Consider the following 27,667-nt stretch of genomic DNA (forward strand, 5'->3'; position numbering starts at 1 on the left):
ACATTTTAAATTAAGGTACTGCTCTTCACTAAGTGTAGTTTTAAACAAGACATAGTCATTAAGATCACAAAATATGAAATACAGCAGCTTAATGTAGTATTACGCACAGCTACCTTATTTTATTCCTATTTTAACTACCTTACATAATCCATATATGGTGACTCAGATAGTTATTGGACTACATCAAAGAAAATGAAGATGTCAGCAGTGGTTTATTTTAATCATTAATGCACCATGCTACATGGTCCATATTTGGTTGACTCAGATAATTAGTACAGAGACAAAAATGTAAAAACCTTAGTGGTGCCGACTGATTTGTTTGAATTCATCACTTTATTGAGCATCTATTATTTATAAGTTACTACAAGTAACACAGAGATAAATAAGTTTCAGTCTTCACCTTTACAGAGAGCAGCTTATGACTGATAGTAAGAATAAAATGTGTGTGTACAAGACCAGATAGATATATAAGGCATTGTAAGAGAATAACTTTTCACAGGAGGAAGCAAAGCACTAACAATCTTAATTTGGTCTTTGGCCAAAAAAGAAACACAATTTGAAATCAAGCAATGTATATAAATAATAGAAAATGTGGGTGGAGGTATTATTAATTTATTGAAATCTTCAAGTTACTGTTTAAGGATAAGCCAGTGTGTTGCTAAAGCGACTATATATGTTGGTGAATTTTTCATAGTAATATTTATTGTAGCTTATGAAAATTTAAATTTCTCTCCCAAAGCCTTATTGCAAAAAGTAAGTAGTTTTGAAAACAGGATCAGTAGATCTGAGAGTAAAATAATATTTTGATAAAAACCTGTACCCTGGAGGTTAGGATAATGATTACAAAAAAGAAGGAAATGTCTGGCACTAGCTGATGTAGATCATTTTAGAATGGTATTACAATATCTTCAGGTTTCAAAGGAAAGAGATAAAAATCTCCTGATGAATTCACCATTTACATTATTGTGACCTTGAATAAATGTCAAAATAACTCACTGTTTAACTTCAATAGCTGTGCCGAGTGTCTCAGAGTTTGTTATAGCTGACTTACTTTAAAGCCTACTGCCTAGCATGGCAGGCCATCCTTAGCTCCTTCTTGAGACAGGAAATAATGCAAGGAACAATGAGAGAGCAGCATTTCATTGTCATTATTGTAGAAAAATAACTTACAAAAATATAAAAATAAAAATCCAGGCCAAAAATTCTAGAGTAGGTTGAGAAATTAGAAGTGCCTCTCATATTTTCCCCCTAATGTTGTGTCAGCAAATGTATGGTATAATAATATAGCAAGTATTTATTTCATCAGCAAATATACCCCCAAAGCAACAGATCAGTCTTGTGCAGAAATTAATAAATTTACTCAGAGCTAAAGCCTTGTTCCTGCTGACCATCTGCAGTGGGTGGTAATGCCCTTTTAACGTTGTATCTAGGGCCCTGCATGGAATGTCTGACTTGACTCTGGACACTGCTAAGAGGAGACAAGCATGCAGAGAGTATGATTAATACAAGCCCTTCTTCAACTAGCTAGAAGCTTAAGGTATTTTTTTTCCTGCAGCATTCCAGACATAATTGCATACCATTATCATTTAAAAAAATAGCAAAACCATGTCACTGAAGTGGGTAAGTACAAAAAGAAAAGGATAAGATGGAAAATTGAGGAAAACAATAAACATGAACATGGAAAGTCTCAGAACAGGGCAAAGGGGTTTCTATTGACAGTGCATATCAAGTCCATTTCTGAGATTCACATTCACAGAAGTTTTACATATACCCTTTGCATTCAGAAAAAGGCACCTGAATAATCTGAACAGACAATTAAAACACTGCTAGCTATTTTTTTGTTTACTCATTTTCTTGATTCTTACTCATATAAATGCCTCTATAAATAAAACCCTCCAATAAGACACATCGTTACCTGTGTTACCTTTCATACATATATCAATTACTCTATGTAGTTATATACATATAGTATTATTATGTGTGAATATGTTGCTTTCTTACATGAGACCAATTCTGTTCCAATTTGGCATCAGAAACCATTGGAGCATCTTAAGTTCCAAACTCTTGTAGCCACATATCTTCTTAATCCTGCTGGGGCTGTGAGCTGGGAGAGATAATCGACTTCAGTTTTGTATAGAATTCCTGGGCCTTCCTTCCATATGGCCCATTTTCCATTAGCAAGTTAGTCCTTAAACGCTTAGAGATTTTACTACATATGCATAACTATTAGAAATTAATGTTCTTATAGGCTTTCTGGCCCTTGCTGAATGAATGAGAGATAAAATGAAAAGAACAATAAAAATATGTTTTTTTTTTAAAGAAATCATATGTATGTGGTGCTCCCCAGGCCCCAGGATTAGGAGATTATGAGTTGAAAGGACTTTTTTTTCCTTCCCCCACAAGGTTCAACCCTTCCTTTCTTGGAATTAACTCTTCGGAGATGGTTGTAAACAGGTCTTTTCTGGATACTTTAGCATGCAGAAGTGGCTGTAAATCATGCCAGGAAACCATTGTCTCATCCTGAGTACAAGTAAAGGTATTTTTTTTCAGGTTTTAATTAAAAAAAGAAAATGCACCAAACCACATGGAAATGATCTGTAAGCAGCCTCACCTAAAGAATAAGCACTCAATTAACAAACCAGTCTGTGCCCTTCAGACAGAACAGCCCTGGCAGCTCAAGAACCTGCTTCCTTCTCCCCCTCTCCTTCCTTCCCTCTCTGGCTCCCTCTCTCACTCTTTCTCCATTTCTTTCCCTCCCTCTCCTCCTCCTTCCATCCCTCTCTTTCCCTCCTTTCCTTCCCTTCTTCCCTCTCTTCCATTGTTTGCCTGTTTTCCTGCCTTCCTTCCTTCCTCCATCTTTTCTTCTTTGTGGCATTTGTTTTCAACTAAGAATACACTCATAGACTACAAAATCAAATAACAGTAGAATTAAGAGTAAAAAATACATTATAATAAGAAACCAGAGGTTAGGATAATGATAGTGTAAAGTGTATTGAACTTCAATAATGTATCACTAGTTAATAATTAGTATATATATAAAACATAACAATTACACATTGTTTATAACATATATATAAGTATGTATGGCATATATAAAATTGTGTATTGCATATAGTATATTATATGTACCATCTATAATTACTACATATAGGAACTGCTACATAATACATAGTTTATATACAGTAATTATATACTATATATAATTGCATATAAATTATATATACTGCATATAATTACTGTATATAATAAAGCAAAATTATTGCTGAACATTTTGTTAATTTTCATTATTAACTAGCAGAAAAAAAATGCAGCATCAAGAAATTAAAAGTGGACTTAGTCCATAGAGGTAATTTCAAGTGCTCAAATTTCTTAGGACTGACTATTCATAGTTTATACAGATATTGTGTATAAAACACAAAATGTGTAAATTTCCTGTAATAGTTTATGGCACATGGAAAAAATAAATATCATTTTATAGTATAATTACTAGCATCCTCAGCTCATCCTTTGGGGGACTCAGAATAATTTTTTTTTTCGCCACAGAAACTACTGAGGAAATTGCTCAAAGTCACCCAGTAAGTCACTCTTTGTCATTAAGACTTAAAGAGTTTTCAGCTTTGCTGTCTGATTTTAGTCCATTAGGCCACAAAGTCATCAAAACAAACCAGAAAAGCAAAAGTAATAAAATCAAAGGATCCCAAAACAGCATTGTACTAAAAGCCATCTGCTATCTTAGTCCACATTCTCAGCCCTCTTGAAATGTTATTTGTAAAGCTTTAAAAGGCTTGACTGGAAACCGTCATGCCTTTTTAAAGATACAGAGTATCTACTGCTGACTCATAAATGCTGAATTGAGAATTGTAATATAGATTTTTGACTATACATCAGAGAAATGCCAATACTTTCTGGATTGCCAAACCCTTAGGCTTTTGCTGTTGAGAAAGAAGCATTATGATTAGCTAACTGGATGTCTGTTGCTAAAGTAGTAACAGTGTGTGTGTGTGTGTGTGTGTGTGTGTGTGTGTGTGTGTGTGTGTGTGTGTGTGTGTGTGTGAGAGAGAGAGAGAGAGAGAGAGAGAGAGAGAGAGAGAATCTAAATATCTGAAGGAGTGAGGGTAGTTGAACAAAAGGATTTGAAACTTTAGGTAATAATAAATACTCATTTACATATTTTAGGTTTCTCTATCTTTATAAGTACATATCTATGTACTTATAGGTACAAATAAGTGCCTATATAGGTATAAATGTACACATACATATATCTCAGAGAGGGTTATATATAAATGTGTATATAGGTGTGTTCATGTACATGCACTATATATAAATAAATGAAGTGTGTATATATCAAATATGTACAAAAGTGAATGTAGGTGTGTTTATGTGTAATATATATGTATAAGTATATGTATAGGAAAATGTATATATATATGCACCTAGATATATATGTACAGGTATATATATATCTAGATCTAGATATCTAGATATACAGGTATTTACAACACATCCATGTCCTTGCTAGCTTACTAAAATTACTTTGCTCTCATCAGGTGGGGAAAATATGAGAGGAAACTGCCATCTTAGCATTTCCACTTGACTTTGGTGCTTTTACTCCTTGCTTGCTTTGTCAGATGCTCTTATTCTTCCTACTTTTCTCACTTGAGCTTGGCAGGAATGTGGTAGCTCAATGCCAGTATGGTAACCTTAAACTCACTTACTTAAGTGGCTGATCTCATCTCTTCCTTTATGTGGTTTGTGGGATGTTTATCCCTCTTTGAATTTCACTCTCTTCTGCTACCTTATAGCTTTGCCTCCCTCATTGTACTTCCGTTATTGTGTTATCCTTTAAAAATAAAGCAATAAATATTTAAACATAAAGTATCCTTGTGCCAACTGTAAGCTCAGATATTTTTGTAAGCAGCAATGAAAAAGATGGATCTTTCCAAGCTTCGTAAAGGTCTAAGTAAGTAGAGGGCAGATTCTCAAGTTACAGGATTCTACTTGTCTATTTCTGGGAAGCAGAGCAAAAATTGTTTTGCAGATATTTTAAGAGATGGCAAAATAGGCAAGCAAATCAAAGTCATCACAAAAGCCTTCCAGTGTAACCCCAGCCATCTGCATATAGTTCACAGAACTCTTCTGTTTATTTATGAGTCGAGGAATGTGTAAAGCCAACTTCTAGTTGTAAAAGGACATACAGTTGCTCTCATATAATTTCTTTGGCCCCCTTTTTTTTCCCTGAAAAATCAAGAGTTTACTTCTCTCGTACATAAAGAAACATTGTCACGCGTAAGAAGTCAGTTTTTAGAAATTCAAATTCCTTTGCTTAAACATTTAAAACAACCCATTAAAATATATTTAAAATGTGAGTAATGGAGTTAAATACATGCATCTAGTCCTGATACATGTGTACATTGAAATACTGCACCTGCCAAAATTATTTTACAGTAGTTCTAATGTATTCTGTAAAAGAAACAGAATTAAATTGAAGATAGAAACATTCATTTTCTAGTATAATTTCGTTCTTTTCAAGATAATAATCTTAGATTATGACAGGCACAAAGGAAGATAATGATAGAAACCATATATTTTACCTTAAGAATTCACAATTTGCTACCTAGTAAGGTTTTTTTTTAATAGAGGTTTTCTTGTAAGGAGAATTGATTTCTCAAATTTCATCTTGATATAATGAGTTCAAGGAGTCAGGTTGTTTAGACATTAAAAAATTAAATGTCTTTGCCGTTCTTACTGTGTGGCTCTGTGCTGTATCTTTCTAGTTAAAAAGAACATTATGCGTTGCAGGCCAGCAACTTTCTTAATATGATGCTTTAGTTTAATCTATCCATATCATTACCCTCCAGACATTCTAAGGAAGCTCTTTTTCTGATGTGATTTTATGATCTGTTTGAAACATTTCCAGCCTGAAGCATTTAAGACCCAAATAAATAGAAATAGGAAGTAGCTTGAGTGTTTTGACTCCAAATATGAGTTTGACGTTTACCTCCTGAATATATGTGAATGTAAAATGCCACATATACACAGGAATATAAGGGTATAATTAAGTTCCATGCTGTGCCAGCTCAGGAATATCTCACTCTGAATTCTTTTAGAATTTCCAGTGCAACGTGAGTCCCATCTTGGGATATATATTGCATACATAAATGTTTCCCGCCTCAAAAACAGTGAGTCTGGTTTAATATCCCCCTTGCTTTTCTATTACCCCCAAGAACATTGCACTGTCTATGCATTCAATGCTGTTAAATCTGAGGGAGATGTCATCAGGCTAACATTGCAATTTTCTTGAGGAATAATAGAGGCTGAGAACACAGTATATTAGAGAGCTGGAGGAAGAGAGACAAAGGCCTGTAATCATGTGAATAGATTATGAGGCTGAAGGTAGAAGATAGTATCGAAACTACCTTAATGATAATGATAATAATAAAAAACCAAAGGAGGGGGTAACATGCTAGAGAAGAAATATACTCATTACCTTACTCATGTAACTGTAACCCCTCTGGACAGCAGCTTTACAATAAAATCAAATTTAAAAAATAATTGGACTTCAGCCTTCTGCTTTTCTTCTTAGCAAAAGTCCTAGGTGTCAATATATTAGTAAGAGGTATAAACATTTTGGAAATAATTCCTTTATTACTTTAAATATTTTTTATGTGCTCCACATACTAACTGTGAACTTTTAAATAACTTAAAGCTCACACAAATACAATGAAAACAGAAAAACACCTAAGTAGAAGGTAGTAAGATAAATTCCAAGACGCCTGGGTTGTTATTTTCTTTGAGTGTCTTTTCTCTCTTTATGAATTCTATTTGTATCATGCTCTTGTCCTTGATTGATTGATTGAATGATGGTTGCTTCATAGAGGTTCTTACCAAGTAGCACAAGCTGGCCTTGCAGTGAAGATTTCCTGTGTCTGCCTCCCCAAACCTGGGATTAACGTTTGCACCACTACTACATTGGGCTATGTCTTCATTAAGTTTGATTGTTATTTGTCTTCTATATGAAATTTTAAGCTCTAATAATAGAAAGGACCATCAACGTTTCTATACATAATTGTATCCCAAGCATATACACACAACAGTAACTATTTGATCAATGTATGTATGCACAAATAAAAGTTGCATGCAATGTGATATAGTCACAGGCAGAACCAAAAATTAAGTTGGAAGGTAAACAGTTGGGGCACACAATGTGGAGATGCTAGATCACTGTAGGCATTATCCTGTATACTGTAATAGAAAGTAAGATCATTTCTCAAGCTTATGACACAGAGTTGCTTTACTAGCCCACTGTGAACAGCTGTGAGGGAAAGGCAGTGGTGGACATATTTTCATAGCACTGTGTATAATATTTCTAATACTATGACCCTCCAGTATTTTTGCCCATTTATGAACTCCTCCTAACCTTTGGTGTTTGTGTTGTGTGATGCCATAAATCTAGTAATTACAACAACTGGTAAGTGGCAGGCTTTGCTTAGTTTGTTGAATCAATAAATTAATATTCTTTTTTTAAGTATTTGAGCATAGTTTAGGCAGCAGTTTGTAAGTTTCAACTGGATTAAATTATGTCTTTTTTTTTTAACCAATCCTTTTCCTGGATGTTCAGGCTCTTTCATTACATATTTTGAGTATAGAACTTTAAATCACATAGGCCTACTTCCTCTCATTGAAGATGCAGTGATTATCTACAAAGGCTACCACCTCATTTTCTGACTTCTCTCTGAATCTGTACATGATCAGATATGAGGTACACAAAGAAAGTCTATCCTAGCCGTTTTTAACATATACTTAACAAATGAGTTCCCAAAACTCCTTACACTGATTTTTAGAGATTTGTAATACTCTGGGGCTGTGGTTACAGGTTAGATTTTCATCAAGATTTGAATGGTCTTCCCTTTTTTTTCTAGTGTTTGAAGGTTGTTTTTTTAACTTTAAAATTTTATTGTAAAGGTGATGTACAGCTACATAAGTCAAGTAATGAGTACCTTTCCTTTTGAACAGTGTCACCAGCTCCCTCATTCTCTCCCAGTTTTTCCCCTCTCAACCCTACTTCCTGCCAAATTGTATAGTTCATTTCCAACATAATGTCTAGTGGGTTTCACTGCTTAATTGGTTCACCCTTTATACCACTGTTTCTGTGTTTCCCTTTCATCTTCCCAAAGTAGATAAACTTATATACAAGACAAAGGTACAGGAATAAAAAACAATGACAGAAGAGAATAAACCAAAGAAAGAAAAAAAAAGGGAAAGAAAAGAAAAAGAAAGAAAAGAACTGCACAATCTGCCTATAAATATACAAGTAAACCCTGCGGATAATAAAAGACAAATAATTACACTTGGACATGATTAATTAAACAGGACTCTAAGCATTTGCACAGTGAGAACACAGGAGGATATTCTTATTTTTTATTGCTGTTGAGTAAATGAGATATTTTCTCTGTGACTCAGTACTTTAGCTTGAAGTGTTCAAATCTGATGTTCATTAGTAGCCTCAAAGTGAATCTTTGCTGACATTTGAGGTTTATGACATCTCCTGCATATTCTTTCTTTTTTTTAATTTTTTTTAAATAATTTTTTATTGTCAAAATACTGTACAGAGGAGTTACCATTACATGAGCAAGATAATGAGTACATTTCTTATCAAGCATGGTTGCCTCCTCCTTTGTTTTTCCCCTACCATCCCTTCCCTCCCACCTTCTCAAATATACTCCCCCCTCCCCCTCCCCCCCCCTCCCCTAAATTGTAATGTTCGTTTTTCGACATAGCATCTTGTACATGTCATTGTTGCAATGGGTCAACCTGTATCCCTATTTAAACACTTTGTTTTTTCCCTTCCTCTCCCCAAATTATACCAACATCAAATAACTGAAAACAGGGTTATACTGTGGGGGAGGGACATACAAAGCAACAAAAACATCACATAGTACCTTATAAATATGTTAGAAACAATAGCAAGAAAGAGCCACTTGTGTCCCTATCTTGGAGTTCATTTCACTTAACTACTGCATTGTTGGTGGGAGTGTAAACCTGTTCAACCACTTTGGAAAGTACTATGGAGGTTTCTCAAAAGACTCCACATATGACCTAGCAATCCCGCTTTTGAGCATTTGCCCAAATAATCAAAAACAAGACCATAATAAAGCTACCAGCACAGCTATGTTTATTGCAGCATATTTACCATACTATATGGAACCAACTGATATGCCCCTCAGTAATATGTGTGTGTGATATATATATGTGTGTATATATATCACATATATATACATATATACATATATAATGGAATTCTATGCCTCCATCAGAAAGAATGACATAGCTCCATTTGTTAGGAAATGGAAAGACTTGGAAAAAATTATATTAAGCCAGGCCCAAAGAAACATAGGTCTCATGGTTTCCCTTATTTTCAATAACTAGTTTATGTCTGGGACAAGCAGAAAAGGTCAGATAACACAGGAGGATATTCTTAGGAGAGAATCACAAAGGCTCAAAAACTATATGCATATGACTATATAAAATGTTGCTTATCAAAATGAAATAAAAATTGCCTTCTCTTTCTTATATAGGAATCTATGTAGATAAGTTTACATGAGCTCTACTTTGTCTTCAAAGGTACTTTAATGTGCCTAGATGTTTAAAACTCTTTTGAAAGCTCAGAAAGACATCCAAGGTGAAGGTGCTCCTTAAGTCTCAATGACAAAAGCACATAAATAATCTTGGCAACACAATCCTGTTTCCTGTTGGAAATGGCACCCTTGATTTCAATGCTCAGGCAATTGCTTAGCTAGAAAGTTGAGATATGTGTTTAGTTCTATGAGAAGCTTAGTTTTATGGAATTGCCACATATAGAAAGTTCTGGTGTATGGTATGTGGGCATATTGTTTACCTCTCAAGAAATATTACAAAGGAATTAAACATAAACACTGCCATCTGTGAATCAACATGTGACTTTAAAAAATTGCCTATATCTGGTAATACTACTGAACCAACACAAACTTCATGTAATCCGGGTGGCATGAATGACACCATTACCTACCTGATCTTTTGAGCGGTGTGCAGATCATAAGCACTGAAAAAATTGCCCTAAAATTTTGATTGTGACCATTTGAAGAATCTTTCAGAATGCTGTGTCCCAACCACCTTCACCTACCAGTGACGCCGATGCCACTAATCCTTAGGTGTGTTTTTCCTGACTTTATCAGTGGAATTCTAAAGAGCTTAAATATTTAAGTGATTTCCTTTGGCGCAGTAATGGTGAATTATGCAGTGCTCTAATTGTGCTATTAGTTTATCTACGTTAAAATGCAATCTACTTAATTTGAGGGTTTTATTACACACTGGTCTCAAAAGGTGAAACAGATTAAAAGCATATTGGTTCTTTTAACAAAAGATTAAACCCTTTCAGATGGTGTGTTTGATGGGAAAAAAGTCTCACATTTATAGTGCATGATATATAGTTATTATGACCTAGAAGTAAGCCTTGCTAAATTTCTATGAAACTCAATATTTGTTCACAGTTACAAATTGTGGATCAAAGTTATTCTTAGTAAAACTAATCCAGTCTCATGATTTACCTGCATAATATTTAAATTTATGTGAGATTATACTATGTATATTATACTATGATTGAAACAGAACCACACACGCTGTTGTTGTAAAATAGACTGCGATTATTGGCCATCTCTATTTATGTGAAGTCTGAGAAACTACTAGATTTCAGTATTGCTCCCCAAGTTGCAACAACAGAAAGTGTCAAGAATAAAACATCACCTGAAAGAACTATTGGTTCTAGGATAAACATCTACCACTATATCATTTTGTTGGTCAAAATACATATTGGAGAGTGTGCCGGTGTGCATCTAAGGTCCCGGCACTTTCCGTTATTGGATAGAAGGTGAAAGAGATAAGTAAAATTTTCACTTTGATTCCTAATTTATAATGTTGCTATTAGATTCAGGGCTTTTCTGTCTCTTTTTCTGTAGGTTGGATTGACAAGGGATAAATGCAAATTTGGACTCTGTTTCTCAAAGAAAATAAGCAAGTCCAACCATCATGAGTAGTGTGAGCATTGAGCATTAGTGGCTGATTCAAGTGAGTTGTGCTACAGGCCTCCCCCTGTACTTCACACCAGAAGGCTTTAGAATAAACATTTGGCTGAAACGTCTTTGCAGGACGCATCCAGCTGTCCTGCGAAGGAACTGTTGCCCACACCCACACGCATTAATGTCTGACTTGCCAAGATGTTTGTTTGCCTTTGCATAGACAAAGGCACAATGCGATGTGAACAGTATGCTGTTAAATTGCCACTTCTTCAGCCAACCCAGAGAACTTGGTATTGTTTCACACATAAGATAGATGATTTAGTGAAATTTTCTTTTAATAGAATGATGGAAATTTTAAGTTGAACTTAAAAAAATCACGATTCTCTGTAAATCGTAACAGTGGATTATAATGGTGCAAAATTGTATAAGTGAACTACAGTATGATTTTTGTTTCTTTTCGGAGAATTGCATTCTACAGCTGACAAAGCCTTCCATTTAAAACGATATATTTCCTTGCTCTTTCTTCTCTTTCACCCTTCTTGGGTTACTTGGCACATAGTTCCTATTGCTGCTCTGTCTCTAATCCTGGTGATCTATCAGGCTGAAGTGGGATCAATGAAGTGTTGATACCAGACAATCTTGAATGCGACTTTAAAATGACTTCTCTGTGAAAAAAATGTAAAACTGTTTGGGTTTTACAGCTATTAATATGTATATATATATATATATATCTGCTGAAATTACTCTTCTGTTTCTTTAATGAGCACTTGTAAACTTGCTTCATATAATATATTACCAATCCACTATTCATGAAGGGATTACTTATATATAGTATAAGTACAAACTTATATACACTCATGTAATCATACTACTTTAACCACATCAACAATTTTTCTAAAATTGTTTTAAGTAAATATAGCATTGGAAGTCTAAAATATAAAGGTTAGCAAGTGGCTAACCTTTGAATAGGGAGCAGCTCAAAGTGCACTGTAAAATTCAGAGCATTCTGTATAAACAACTAGCTTATTCAGTTGAAACACAAAAGGAGGAGAAGTGATATATCATCAAATGATTTTCAGCATAATTACATTTTTAATGCTGGCCCACTCTGGTGCACACAACAGTGATTTTAAGCATTTTTTCCCCAAGAGGTCTGTAGTAAAAAGCAGTCCTTATTTTTGCATTTATTTTATCTTCTCAGATGAGGACAGATGCAATGAGTGCTGGATGCCTAAATGAATACTTTTACTCTTGACTAAATTTGTCTGGCATAAACACAACACTGTTAGCTTTCAGTACAATTGGAAATAAGTGCTGTGGTTCAGAGGTCTTTCTTTTCATAGTTCCACTAAATCACACTTAAAGTTCAGTTTGTATTCCAACAGTAGCATTTCAGACAGCATAGTTAAGAATCTCTTAACATTTCCATTTACAACTTCCCTCTCCTTCTAACATTTTCTTTATTGATTTTAGGATGTTTCGCGGTAACAGCTTATCAGTGCTTAGAGCCCATGACCTAAATATGCAATTAAAATTGTACTATCCTAGCTAGGTGATAAACTGGCCCCAGCTAGGGGGCTTTAGAAATGCTATTTTCTTTCCTCAAGACCTCTTCTTATTACTAATTATAAAATGGAAAAGCACACTGCTGAGGTTGAACTCTTTAGAGAAATCATGCTAGGTTCTTTATAGATTTTAAAATGAAGATGTTTAAATAGTCTTTTCTTTGTTAATAAGTCTTATTGGCCTTTAACATTCCATTTCAACTAAAAAACATTCATTTATTTATGGTATTACCAGGGGAGAGGAAAAGCTCTGGAGTGTCTAGTTTTCATAATTCAACTGACTTATGAAAAATTGGCATCCGAGAGAGCCTGCAGCAGCATGAGACTTGCCTGTATAGCAATAGTGTGCTTGTCTATCAGATTGGACTCCAACCTGTATCCCCCACCCCCAAAATAAAAAGATGCTTGTGGAAGTCATTGACTCATAATGAAAAATTATGTGAGTTCAACGTCTTTATTTTCAACTTGAGATCACTTCTTCCAGATGCAGGTAAGGGCCTAGTGGCTGTAAGATGGCAACACACACTTCCTGATTTTCTTTCTCCTCCTCCTCCTTTTCCACCTCCTCTTCTTCTTCTTCCACTTCTTCTTTATCCTTTCTTTCTTTTTTCTTCTTTATTCTTCTTCTTCTTCTGGTCTTGAGCTGGATCTCTAGGCCTGGGTGCTTTCCTTGAGCTCCTTTGCTCAAGACTAATACTCTATCATTTGAGCCACAGCTCTTTCTGTTTCTTTTCTATAATTAGTTGGAAATAAGACTTTCCTACCTGGGATGGCTTTGAACTACAATCCTCAGATCTCAGGCTCCTAATTAGTGAGGATTACAGGTGTGAAACACCTGTGCCTAGCCACTTCCGGATTTTCAGTGCAGGTGGAGGGGCACTCTTCAGTATTACCTTCCTTCCTTACAGCTCCTTTCCATTGATCACAGTTTCAAGGGACAGATCTCCAGCAATTAAAGGATACTGTTTCCCCAATGTTAGAGACAAATCTGGGTAGGTAGATGTATTTCTTCATGCATCCATGAGCGTTTCTCTGCATAAAGTTGATTGTTGTAAATTGTAATGTGTTTATTCAAAATTAGCCACATTGTTTTGCCATTTCATCATAGATATTGTCCTTTTGGACCTCAGTTTTCTTGAGAGAGATCCCATTTACTACATTACATTTAAGTCATTTTCTTCCACTAACATGCCTATTTTTTCTTCCTCCTCCTCAAGGTCCAAATCATTTGAGGTCGGTGTTCTTCTGTGGTTTTTCACTACTTTATATTTCTCGAAGTCAAGGCAGATCGGGTTTTCTGCCCCCCTAAGTTCCGATGTATCTGTGTTAGCTAGCAAGTTGGTTTAGACTTTCTAGCTTCAGGTCAGGAGTCTTCCCTTGAAAACTTAAGTTTTGCCCTCATCTATGTCTATTATGTAACTCAGTGCAGAAGAATCAGTATCTACTTCATTTGGCTGTCCTGTCTTCTCCGGACTCTCTACCTTGTATTGTTTGTCTCCCTGTTGCTCTAAACTCTCTTTCTCTATTAGCCCTTCTCTTAAATTCCTGTTGTATCATAAATGCAGTTAAATTAGATTTTGTATTTTTCTAGACCAACTAAGAACTGTTTTTCATGTGTATAAATCTTACTTGTCTGTCATTGTAAGTGGTTTGACTATATCTGGGTGTCTATGCTTCGTCTTCATGGAGGAAATGGGAATGGCCTTTTAAGCTGTAACTTGATGTCTCAGCATTGAATCTACATGAATATTGATTTTTCTCTTTACTCTTACCTCCACTTTTGATAACTGCTTTTCTCCTCCTTCCTCTGAACAAGCCATAGACCATTGGTGCTAGAAATAGCTTTAGGGATAAGTTAGATTTTATCTCCTATTACATATAACAAAATTGAGATCCAGACAGCCTAAGTAACTTGTCCTGAATCCATTTAGATTTGTTTAGAAATGATAGTTTTTGTTTTACTTTTAGAATTTCTAACTCTATAACCCTGGTTTTCACCTCATTGTTTAACTTGATTGTTTGAGGTCTGGCTCTTTCTCTTTCTAGGTTCCAAAGGACTGACTGGGAGCTTATGTCAGGGTCTTGCAGCATGGTTGGACACTAACCAACAGACATGTGCCTAACCTCATGGCTTCGACATGCTTATCTGTAGATCACAACTTGAGTATCTGGAGACTGTTCACTTAGTTATTCTTGTGATAGCTTCTTGGCTACTTTGCTTCAGATACCATGCTCATTCTTTGCTTCTAGCATTTTCTCTGGTTGCTTGGTGAAAGATGATTTATGTCTTTATTTTTAATCTCCTATTATGAATCATGGATATATTTTTTTAAAGGCCAAAGAATCCTTCTTTTACAAAGTTCTATAGAATGGCTTGTGGTCCTGTTTTAGATAAGAGGTACATTCTTTATGAACTTGTAAATTCCTTTCAGCCACTGCAAATCTGTGTGTGTTTTTACATTTATGTATTGCACAAATGATTTAAAACTGTAATGTTTTTGGACAGATTCCTTTGAGTAGGCCTTGTAAAATAATGGGAAACAGATTAATATCATTCTGAAACAAGTGTCTCCAAATCTTATGAAAAATTAGATATCAGGGTCAGAATTAAAACTAAGGTTTACCAAACTCCAGAATTCATGTATTACAGATTGGGACATAAGACAATCTCTCCTTGAGAATGTTTGTCTCATGTAACTAAATGAAAAAGTATATATATACTCATAAAGCAATTAACATCAAGCAAGAGAAGTAAGTGGATTTTATCCTGTATGAAGGGAAATGGTTGAAGACTAAATCTGATTAAATTCTTTAATATTTTGGGGTATTAGTTGCTTTAGTTGTAACATAAGATAAAGAGAGATGTAGGATAAAATTTAGATAATATTTGTGAAAGATATTTTATGCAACTGGGTGCCAGTGGCTCACGCCTATAACCCTAGCTCCTCAGGAGGCTGAGATCTGATGATCATGGTTCAAAGCCAGCCTGAGCAGGAAAGTCTGAGAGACTCTTATTTCCAATTAACCACCAGACAACCGGAAGTGGCACTGTGGTTCAAGTAGTAGAGTACTCATCTTGAGCTGAAGAGCTCAGCTGCAGCGCCCAGGCCCAGAATTCAAGCCCCATGACTGACCAAAATGGAAAGAAAGAAAGAAAGAAAGAAAGAAAGAAAGAAAGAAAGAAAGAAAGAAAGAAAGAAAGAAAGAAAGAAAGAAAGAAAGGAAGAAAGAAAGAAAGGAAGAAAGAAAGAAGGAAAGATATATTTTATGCGAATAGTCATAGTAGAACTCATTCTTCTTTCTTTCCATGCTTAGAAACTAATTGAGTAGTTTCCTCGAAGAATTTTTTTTTCTTGAAAGTATATCGTTGAGTTGGTATATTTGATGTGACATACTGAGCTAGAAATGGACTAGCATACACATAAAAGTTAGCTCCCATACTGTGGCTACTACATTGACTTAATCTCTCTGATTTTCTTTAGAGAAGACACTATTTACAACCTTGGAGAAAGACTGTTGATCAGATGCAATGATCAAAATATGTAAAACTGCCAGTTAAAACTCTGTGCTATTTTATGCTGTTTACTTAGACAAAAGGCCTAAAAATAGTGTATTCCTAGCTAAAAAGAATTGTGATGTAAGCATCTCTATTTCTGGTTAGTGAGCTGAGTGTCTCTGTACCATTTTAGTGTTTTATATTTGAAAGGGCATGACAAAATATATACAATAGTTATGGACATACAGAGTCATCTTATTGGTCAATGAAGGCCCTTTGCTCTTATGTAGATATATACTGAGTCACAAACTCTGGAAATATGCAAGTACGTCAAAATGAGAAGAGCAAAAGGTAGGATTCATTAAAGGGTAGGAAGGCCCTTATTCTAGATCTTAGGCAGGAGTCCAGTCAATTAATGGCTTCAGAGTTGTTAAAGGAGAATATGTCCTTCAGCAATAGTACTTCATCTAGCCAGCCAGAATCACAAATTATCTCTTGAGACTACTTGAAGTGTTCTTGAGTTATTAATATGTTAACCAAAATGGTGGTCAAGAAGGAAACCTCTTGGTGATCAAATCAAACTGCAGTCCTTGACATTCTTTATTGAATCATAATGGTCCTTCTGAAAAAGAAAAAAACCTCCCTGAAGGAGGAGGGCATTAAAACTTTGCTGATGAAATCTTTATTTAATAATATTTTGCCCTTCAAACTCTAGTCGTTTTCTTACAGGACTTCACTCACTCTGTCCAAGAGTGAGGTGGGAGCTGGGTTAAGTAACTTACAGAAACTGATGGAGAACTACAAAATAGAAGTGAAAGATTGGAAAAGAATAGAGACTTGAAGCACAGTTCTGTCAGGCTCAAGAAAAATCAAAGCATAGGCTGTGTTTGAGAATGCTGATTCTGCTTCACTGAACAGCAGAGAATTCCTTGCCTGTGCTCTTAGTGTTTATCGGAGATAGCAAATGGACTTCCTTCCACCTGCTGCTTCATAAAGATTGATTGGTAATGGCTTTCTGGAGTGCTACCTTGAGAAGGACTTTATGGCAGATCCATGTTATTGGGAAAGTGACATGATTGATTAGCGAATTCTTCTTTGGGATGTGAAGATAATGGTTGCTTGCCTTTCTTCTCATTTCTGTTTTAGAAAGTCAGAAATAAAAGATAATAATAATTGCAAAGGGAAAAGTATGCTTTCTGAGTCAGAAAGATAAATTTAAATAGTATTCTGTTTTTCTTAATCATATGACCTTGAAGGAAACTAATCTGATAATATTAATTTGTTTTCTGTAAAATGATAACTATCTCCTGTTCTGTTTTGAGCAGATTAAAGGATAAACTGTCTATAAGACATTTTGGTGTGTGCTAGATATTTAAGCAATGATATTTATCTTCAATTTACTATTAATCACATTTTCTAGCAAGTAACCCGTGAGATCTTTTACAATGGGCATCTCGTCTATTTTACTATTCTAAAGACTAGTGGTCGACAAGAAAGGTGTAAGTCAAAGCAGAAATTCCACATCATCAGTGACTTTGTGAGGACTATCAGATTCCCTGTTAAGAGGACTCAGACACATTTATGTGCTTATTTTTTATTTTTTAATCAAACATGAAGATATTCAGAAAAGGTGACATTTTCTGGAATATGGAAAAGTCATTTGAAGCTCTATTTTCTCTTTTATTTATTATTGTCACAGCATGCTTTCGATATTCAGGACAGAGACCAGCTGTATATGATGATATAATTTGCTCTTGTATTAGCATCTCTTGTTTTTTTGTTTTTTGGTGATTAAAAGTTTAAAAGAGGCAAAAAAGAAACAAATCATGCAGGAATTCTTTTATTTATTTATTTTGTTCGGTCGTGAGGCCTGAACTCTGGGCCTGGGCGTTGTCCCTCAGCTCTTCAGCTTAAGGCTAGCGCTCTACCACTTGAGCCACAGCACCACTTCTGGCTTTTTGCTTTTTGCTTATGTGGTGCTGAGGAATCGAACCCAGGGCCTCTGGCTTGCAAGGCAAGCGCTCTACCACTGAGCCATCTTCCCAGCCCGCAGGAATTCTTTTAAAGCTATTGTGTACTCCAAAGTCTTTCCCCTCTGAGTAGGTATGCAAAAGTGAGCTCCTAAGAGACCAGATTAATCAAATTTAAAAGCAAATGTAAATTTAAATCAACCATGCAGCCCCTCTGTACAGCAATGAACATTTCAAGGTAAAATGAAATGTGATGATAGTAAATACCAGTTCTACCTAGAATTGGAAGCATTTTTTTTCATAGTATACTTGGGCCAAGAATGGAAATTTAAAAGGAAAAACCATTATTAACACATTGTCTTTGACATTTCAAGATGTAATTCAAATGATTACAATTTCTATTAAAATACATTAGTTAAAAAAATCTCCATTTCTCCCATTTTGTTGGCTAAAGAAGGGTTTCTCAGTCTTGGCACTGCTAATATTTTGACTATATTATTTTTTCTTTACGTCTTGTGCATTCATAGCCTTTAGACACTACATGTCAGTAGTAAGTCATTCCTTCCCACTGTTAATAGATACAATATATATTTTAAATGTCTTCTTTTACAAGACACTGATTGGAAATTAGGAAAACTGAGTTTACCTCTCTGAAGACTCACTATTCTCTGACTCTGTAACTTTTACTTATTCTGTCTAGATAAGATTTCACCTAAAATATATATGAGAGATTTTATACGTTTTATTCAGCTCTATCCCTACCTAGTTTGATCTGCCTGTCACTTTCTTAAAGGGAAAAAGCAATACTCCACAGACAGAAATTCCTTGAGGAATGGTCTTTGGGATTTAAACAGAAAGGACAATGAAGAAATAGGTTAAAATTGTTGACAGCAAAAGCAGAAGTACTGGAGCCATGCAAATTCTTTATGAATGTTACCCAGGAGTCTGAATTTTTATAGTTTTTCTTGGTTACCATGGAAATTCGTTGGAAGGAATTGGAGTAGAAGGGGAGGGTGGAAGGTTGCAGGTGGTGGGTGGATGGCAATACTAATTTTCTAAGAGCATTCAAAGAGTAAAATTTACCTTCTGCAAAGGTTTATCTTTTTTTGAGGCTATGTTCAGGTAAAACAAGTCCTATTATTGTTAATCTCGGTTAGCAGCTCTGTGGACCTGAGTGACGCGACTTATCTAAAATCATAAACTAACCATTACGTTGGCTCGAGCTTCTCTCATGATATTTATTTATTTACTTCTATTTGTTTATTTACTTCTAGTTATTTATTTATCCATCGACTCTGGGAGTTGGAGGATAAGCATTTTTTTGCCCTTTGGAGCCAGGGAGCTTCTTGTTAAATTTCAGTGTCTACGAAATTTGCTGCTGTGGTATTTCTGGGTCTGCTGACAAGGACAGGAGGTCTCAGGTTAGTGCAGTGCCTGTGATTTGGCAGCACAATGGCCAGATAATGGAGATTCGAATTTAATCAGCCCGAGTTAGGGAAAACACAACATAAATTAAAGCCTCGTAAAGATAGTTGACTTGTCACATCTAGAACAAAGCATCCAGTAAGACTGGCTTCTTGGTTTGTTGGTAGGCTTTGTTATGCTTCTCAACTCGTGTCCTTCCTAAAACATCAGTGGTCCAGTGTTCCTTCAGCCAGGCAGCATGACCATGCTGTGCAAACTCTCTGGGACTGTGGCTAACACTGGCTGGCCTGTGAGCACTGGGGCTCCTGCCACAAACACATCTTTTCTCTCTGTGGAGAAATCACTTTTACTCGGACTTATCCTTAATCATGAGTCCAAAGAGCCTCTCTTGAAAATCAGCCTGCTCTGTTACCTGCTGTTCTCACCTTACTGTATTGGCATGGAGTAGAGTCATCTATCAATGCAGATTAATTCCTTAAAATCCGTTAAATAGGGTGATCTCTTGCTCTGTCTCAGAGGTTATATTGTCTGTCTTGGAGGTTATATTGGTAAACCTGGTAATACGTTGCAGTTAGCATAGGAATAGTTGAATCCTGTTCTTTTCTTTTTCGTATTAGAAAGCTAGGGGACAGGTAATTTATTATATACTTATTCACCCTGAATAGGTCAGAACCATGAAATCTGAGAATCCTTCATTTGAGCCTGTGGAGTCATTGGGGAGATTACATCTACATTGTGCTTTAATCTGCTGCCTGGCTGTTGCCATCAGTAAAGATGTCGGAGCTGTCGGCATAGTTAATGTAAGGGGCACTGTGCAGGTAATCATCAGCCCAAAGTACTGACAAGTAATTTTATCGAAGTACCAAGTTGGAATGTAACCCTCTTGATTTCTTTTTTCCTTTGAACTTATTTTCTTACCTTTGATGGACTGAAGATCTTTTAGAGAAAATATGATGACTTCTATGTCCATTTTAAACAAAATGTTTCTCACCTTCCCACACAATTTTAGCTCAGGTAAGAGGTTATGCCAAGAAGAATTAACAGAAAGAAAAGTAACTTTATGAGATTTGATATACTCTTTTTTTCTGTCTCACATTGTTTCATGGTAGTCGTTCGTTAATATGTACCTTTTGCTTCTGAGCAGACAGTGAGATTTTTACTCATCCTGAATGGACAGGTGAAATCTTGGCTGGAACCAAGATTTTTACAATACAATATGTTCTCTTTCCTTTTCTGGATGAGAGTTGAGGACATCAAACAAGAAAAGACATACAGATTAAAATTTTAGTTTGTTTAATAATTCAAGATGATAAGATATTACAAAAGCTTAGGTGTCAGATATTAAAAAACAAACTATAGCAACTGGCAGTTGTAAATCACTGAGTGTGATCACAATTTTTATTTATAAAATATAAAATAACAAATTTACACATATATAGTCACTTTATTTATATACTCATCAATGCTCAAGACACTAAAACTGTGGTGTCAATTTTAAATCATTTTGTAGACTTTCATCTAATGTGAACCATGAAGATATACTTACTTTTTATATTGCAAACAGAGATTACAAGTAGCCTTGAAAATCTGGGGCTCAATGACTTTTTTTTCTTTTCTTTTTCTTGTGAAGATACCGTACAGAGGGGTTACAATTACATGGGTAAGATAATGAGTACATTTCTTATCAAGCATTGTAGCCTCCTCCTTTGTTTCCCCTTCCCATCCCTTCCCTTCTCCCCCCTCCCATCCCCCACTCTCCCACTCCCCACTCCCACCAAAGTTGTAAAGTTAGTTTTTCAACATAACGACTTGTACATCTCACTCAATGACTTTTAAAATTTATATTTGCCATTAAAAAGACATGATAACAAGATTGACTTCATGAAAACCAAATTCTGTAGTGTTGGATTGTGAATTCTGTGTCTGACGCTTAAGTTCAGATAATTTTAGAAGCTTTTTTTTTCTTTAAATCTTCAAATGATTCCAACTTTGTCAGGCGTCTCAATTATTAGGGAACAGTGGTAGTGGCGGTGACTCAACACGGAGGTTGACACAGGTAATAGAATAGTGCTGAAATTAGAAAACAAGGTTAATGGGGATGTTTGAATGAAACCTTTTCAAACCCACTGTCAAAACAGAACTCCCCCCCCCCCCCCACCCTTGTTTGAATCTCTTGGCAACCTTGCTACATGACTTTCCTTCTGGGGTGTGTTTTTTGAATGCCTTTCATTTAATAGGCATATTTTAGAAATCTAATTTTGCTGTCTGCTTCAGATCAGCGATACTGTGGAAACTTAACCATTTTAGACTGTCTGGATGCTGTTTTCATCAAGTCATTAGCATCATTATTGAGAATGACACAAGGAAGTTATCTTTATCTTCCCTCACTCCAAGCGTCTTATTTGTGAGAGACCACAGCTCCTTCACCTCTGCAAAGGATGTGGTCAACTTTTTATGTGGAACTGTTTTCCATTATACTTTTAATTTATGTCTGTCTACATTGCTTCCTGCCGATCTTAGAAGGTTTTCTGAGTAACTAAAGCATAACTGGAGTGAGTACTGATTGTAACATTGTATTGTTTTCTCTTTTTCCCCCCAGAATTTTCATGTTAGAAATGAGATAAACTTGGGGGTGAGTCCAGTGTACCTTCATAGTTTGCCTCTGTCACTCTGACTAGTCCTTCTATAGCAGTTATCTCTAGCATTCTGGGACCCTAATATCCATGTAATTTATATCAATCTTCTTTGTTCTGAATCATTTCTCCCTTGTTTATGAGAATCATAGCACTTATCCCAGTTTTCTGCCCAGTGCACTGCTTTCTTATTTTTAAAACTGTTTAGTGTTATCTTTATATACTTATATAAAGGGGTTTCCATTGAACATGTCCATTTATGTGTGTAATGCATCTTGGCCAGTGTTTCCCCTTCTGTTTCTTTAGACTGAATTATTAATATAAACAATACAGGTCTTAGTTAAATTACCACATTTCTTGCATACGTTCTGTGTGCAAATTTTAAATACAGCATAATAAAGAAAAAAATAAGGAAGTTGTGTTGTGGCTCAAAGTGGTAGAGCTCTAGTCTTGAATGAAAAAGCTCAGGGACAGCACACAGGCCCTGAGTTCAAAATAAAGAAAAGAAAGAAAAAGGGAAACAATAAAATATATTTTAAAATAAATAAATAAACAGAAACCGTAATTGTAAGAACCACTCAGATTTATGGTTCATATATTTCATGTTTAACTCCAATCATAACTTTGTGCTAAGATTTATCTACTTGTTTACATAAATATCAATATTTGCCTGTATTGATTCATAAGAATGCATCACTGGTAATAGGCAAGCTGCAATTTCGTTCAAAGATGCTATTGTAGACCTTTTCCTTCCTTTTAGTTCTTATTCTTGTCTACATGAAGAAAAATTCATGCTTTTTTTTTAAGCACTAACTCAGAAAGATCCTTTAAATAACCTTTACATGTCCTTTGTTCTTTATGTATTTGGCTTTCCAGGTTCTTCCTCATTCGAGAGATTACAGAATCTCATCCATTTGGCCATTTACAGAAATACTTTGTAAATATTTTTCTCCATTTTTCCTCTTAATGCTTCTCCATTTTCTACATCTTTTTATATTGTTTTCTTTCGCCAGCAAATGCTTTCTTTTTTAGTGAAGATAAATGTGTGATTCTACAGCAAGTAATTAAGTAAATTTATTACTGAAGTTATATTCAACGGGAGGCCAATAGATAGAATGTTAATAGGAAAGCATATCATATATTATTTTTAAAAAATTCTTTCTTTAGAGGGAAGTAATATTGGTAATATCTCTGTAGCAACAAGAGGGTCTCTTATTAGGTGAGAGTAGCAAGAGCCTGAGTATATGTAAGAGGCTAATTAGCTGTTTACTGATTTCCTAACATTGAGTTAGTATCCCTAGAGCATTTAGTTCTTCATCTTGTTATTGTGCTGAGTCTCTGTATTATGATGCTTTCTTTTTTTCTTAATATTAAATGTGTTCTGTGTCAGAGTAGATTCTGAGCTGAATATTTTCCATTCCTGTCTTGAGTTATTCCACTTTCCCTTATGCTATTTTATCATTGAATAGTGGAAATAAAGATCAATTGCCTGCAGGAATTTTGTATTGTCTGAAGGATGGCCACACATATGTTTTCCCAGCAGTGTTAATGTTCTCTATCTTTCATATTGAGCCCTACAGCTTACAGCTATGTTGCTTCCCCACAAATAACCTTTCTTACTTTCCTTTTGGTCTTTTTGGTCTTTTTGTTCTTTACTCTTGCTATCCTTGTTCTTGGGGTGGTATTCTTTTTGTTTTTAGTATAATGCTTTCCTCGTTGTTAGGGATTTCTATTTGCCAATCTAAATCTGTCTCATTGTCCTGATTCTTCCCTATGTAACAAAGGCAAGAGAGATACAGGTACTCCAAAACTGTTTGGCGTTTTTTCAAACTTTGATCACCCTTAAGGTTGAAATTGTATTATATTTACATCAGATGACGTCCATAAATATGTCCCAATACTTGAATATGACCCTCTGAGTGTTTGGTATTTTCAAAACAATAGTTATTAAGTTCATTTTCCTCTATGCATATTAAAGAGAGCTCTTGTTCATTAGAAAGCAAAATTTTCCTAGCAGAAAAAGGTAAAACATTAGGTGATTGGAAGGGAAGTAAAAGTCAGCAGACTCTTTCTTCTAGTAAATATGTCAAAATATAGTGAATGAGTAAATCACATTAGAAGTAAGCAAAAGAATCTCTAAGTGAGTTTGTGTTTCCTAAGTACTCACTAAGTGAGTTCAAAGAAGATAGTAAAAAAGAAATAAATTCCTTTGAAAATGTGACAAAGACTGGAAATATTTATATTTTCCTGCAAACGGAAATATTACATTAGTAAAAAACAAATGAGTATCAACCTTTTTGGAGTATCTATTATGTGTTGGCATCTTTATATAAACTAACCTCAAGAAAACATTATTTTCAGAGCTCTGAAGGTAGTTTTCTATTCCCATTACACAAATGTAGAAATCTACAAGGCAAAGAGGTTAAACACTTGGCAAAAACAAGTAATTTAACACCAAGTCTTTCTCTGACTTCCGAATCCATGATCCTTCTATTTCTAATGAGGATCTAGAGTGGAGAAATTTTCTAAAGGGAATAAAAGACTTTGATCAATTTGCTGATTGTTAAAATACTACTGAATTAGAAGGGGAAAAAAAATTCTTGAACTACCTCAAGGAACTACAGAAGAGAATCCTGGGTAGTTTTTTTTTTCTTTTTTTTTTTTATTGTGAAAATACTGTACAGAGGGGTTAGAATTACATGGGCAAGATAGTGAGTACATTTCTTATCAAGCATTGTAGCCTCCTCCTTTGTTTACCCTTCCCATCCCTTCCCATTTTCCCTCCCCCTCTACCCAATCCCCCCCCCCCCCAAGTTGTAAAGTTCGTTTTTGACATGACAACTTGTACTTCTCATTGTTGCAACAGGTCCATCTGTATCCTTATTTAAATGACTTGTTTTTCCCCTTCCCCTCCACAAATTATACCGACATCAAATACAGTGAAAGCAGGGGTTATACTGTGGGGGAGGGACATACAAAGCAACAAAGAAATAATTTTATAATTGCGTTAGAAACAAATGCATGAAAGAAAAAAAACATTTAAAAAACATACCTTAGGGTTCATTTTCCTAACATCACCTTATCTGACCTTTTCTGCTTGACTCATACATATACTAGATATTGCAAAGGTAGTTTTTTTTTAAGATTACCTAATGTTTTGTTTTACTAATGCCTAATTTGTAATATGAAAAATAAGCCAGTTTAAATTCCTTCCATAGACTGCAAAGATTTTGTTGTAGTATTTAACTAATGCATCTTCCTTTATTATTCTAGGAGTTAATGTGGGTGACGATGTGCTACTGTGATTATCTATTCCAGTGCTCTTTCTTCCCATGTGACCACCATCTTGCTTAACATGCATAATGCCAATTCCAGCATCGTCTACTCTTTTATCATGTTCAGAGTTTGAGATGGATGAAGTCTGTATTAATTTTTTACATAAAAAATAAACGTGAATCTGTTAGAAATATCACTGTTTCCCAGAATAATACACAGGTTTGTTTCAGTTTCTAGAATTCAGTTCTAGGCTTGTGAAGGTAGGCTTATGAAGTTCTTATAGTTGTCTAGGAATCTCTAGCATCATTCTCTGCTTTCCAGCTGAATTGTCTTAGTGCTGTTCATACACAAATTTGCTTTTGTATCCACACCATTTAAAAACCCTGTCTTATGTACATGTGTCATAGTAGATTAAATAGGGGATGGGTAGACCTTTTTAATTTGTGCAAGATTGTATCTGATGGTTTAGAAAGGATGATTTTAGAAGGAAGAGGGAGAGAGATCAATACATGGGTCGTCTTACTGAATCAGTTGTACTACATGACAGCTCTTATCTTTGGCACTTAAGATTATGTTTTCTTTTATTTTCCTTTTAATTTTCTGTTTGTGAGGATGATACCTGTAATGACTTGACATCAGTATTACATGATCTGAGGTTGTTTTCCTGGTAGAGGTAATTATATTTCTCTAATTCATTTTGACACTCATGGTCCTGATTCCCTAGCGGCATCCTGCATGCAGGTATAGCATGACTGGCCAGGGCAATGCTTTCATGCAATGAATGCATGCATTATTTTGTCTACATTTTATAATAACCATTTGAACAAAATGAATATATATTCTCACGGGTGGTATTGTATGCTATTTGTTTTGTAATTTTCTTTGACATTCCATATATCAACAAAATGATGAAAAAAAACAACAAACCAAACTCGTACTTCTATTACTTATGCCCTTCTGCATAGCCAGTATTTGATCACCTGTGAAATGAGAATTTGAGATAGATAATTTTTGATTACTCTCAAGGACAGGGATATAATTGCTCAAGTGGTTGAGCATCTGCTTAGCAAATGTGAAGCCCTGAGTTAAAACTTAGTACCATTAGCTGGGTGCCGGTGGCTCACACCTGTATTCCTAGTTACCTCAGGAAGCTGAGATCTGAGGATCACAATTCAAAGCCAGCCTGGGCAGGAAAGTCCGTGAGACTCTTATCTCCAATAAACCACCCAGAAAACCAGAAGTGGCACTGTAGCTCAAGTGGTAGAGTTGCTTCAAGCTGAAGAGCTGAGGGACAGCGCCCAGACCCAGATTTCAAGACCCATGACCAACAAAACAAACAAACAAATAAAAAAAGAAAACCTTACTACCGTAAGCCTGGCAGAGAGTTTCCCTTGCATGTTCAAGGTCCTGAGTCGAATCTGCAACACTACAAAAATGAAAACTGAATAGTCCCAAGACTAATATCCTCATCTGCGTAAGAGGAATAATAAGAAAGAGGGTAAGAAAAGACCATATGAAATGGGGGGATGCCCAAAATGTTCTAACTCAATGTACACTTTAAAATAAACTCAGTACCATGCAAAGAATAACAAAATAAACCCAATGCTATATCACCTTTGAGTATGTATGTCTGGCCATAAGAACACTATAATAGTTATATGTTATTTCTGTATTTTCAGTGCTATGTTGGCTTAAGCTTCTAGTGAGGGTTCCATTTGACTTTTTCTTTCAAAGTTAAATTTCTGGTTTATTTTGACCCTTGTTAGTTTTAGATTTTAAGCTATATATAAATTCTATGCATGGAAAAATGTAATCCTATTAAGAGCACGTTAAGGAGATGAGTAGCTGCAAGTAGCTGTGGAAGAATGTCTTCAAGCCTTCCCTTTATGGTGAAAGAAATTAAGGTCAAGATCAAGGTTGTTCACGGGCCTCCCTAATTTAGGTGCTTGGCTATTTTGTTTCCATATAATACATTTCTTTAAACTTGAAAATAGCATGAGGATGCTGGTGATGACTAGAATATAAACCTTGTGAAAATGCCTGGTGGTAATGCCAGTGAAGTCTGCTCCTCAGGAACTTCAGAAAAACAAAAATGTCAATCACAGAAGCTTACCGTATGTTCTTCATAAAACCTAGAATGTTCATAATGACATTGTTTTTCCCCTTTGTAAACATTTTCCAATTACCAATCTACACTCCTCAGTATAAAATCCACTCTTTATACACTGGGAGCTTGGGGAGCTCCTACTCA

At 35.3% G+C, this 27,667-nt stretch overlaps 1 protein-coding gene across 3 annotated transcripts in view; it reads left to right on the forward strand.

Annotated features, from left to right (window-relative positions):
- The window catches only part of Pcdh7 (protocadherin 7), a 412,501-nt gene that overhangs the window by 109,081 nt on the left and 275,753 nt on the right, over positions 1-27,667 (forward strand). The gene's annotated exons all lie outside the window — the stretch shown is intronic.

The sequence above is a fragment of the Dipodomys spectabilis genome, unplaced genomic scaffold, assembly GCF_019054845.1.
Source record: "Dipodomys spectabilis isolate Male_0828 unplaced genomic scaffold, ASM1905484v1 ptg000043l, whole genome shotgun sequence".
Taxonomy (NCBI): Eukaryota; Metazoa; Chordata; class Mammalia; order Rodentia; family Heteromyidae; genus Dipodomys; species Dipodomys spectabilis.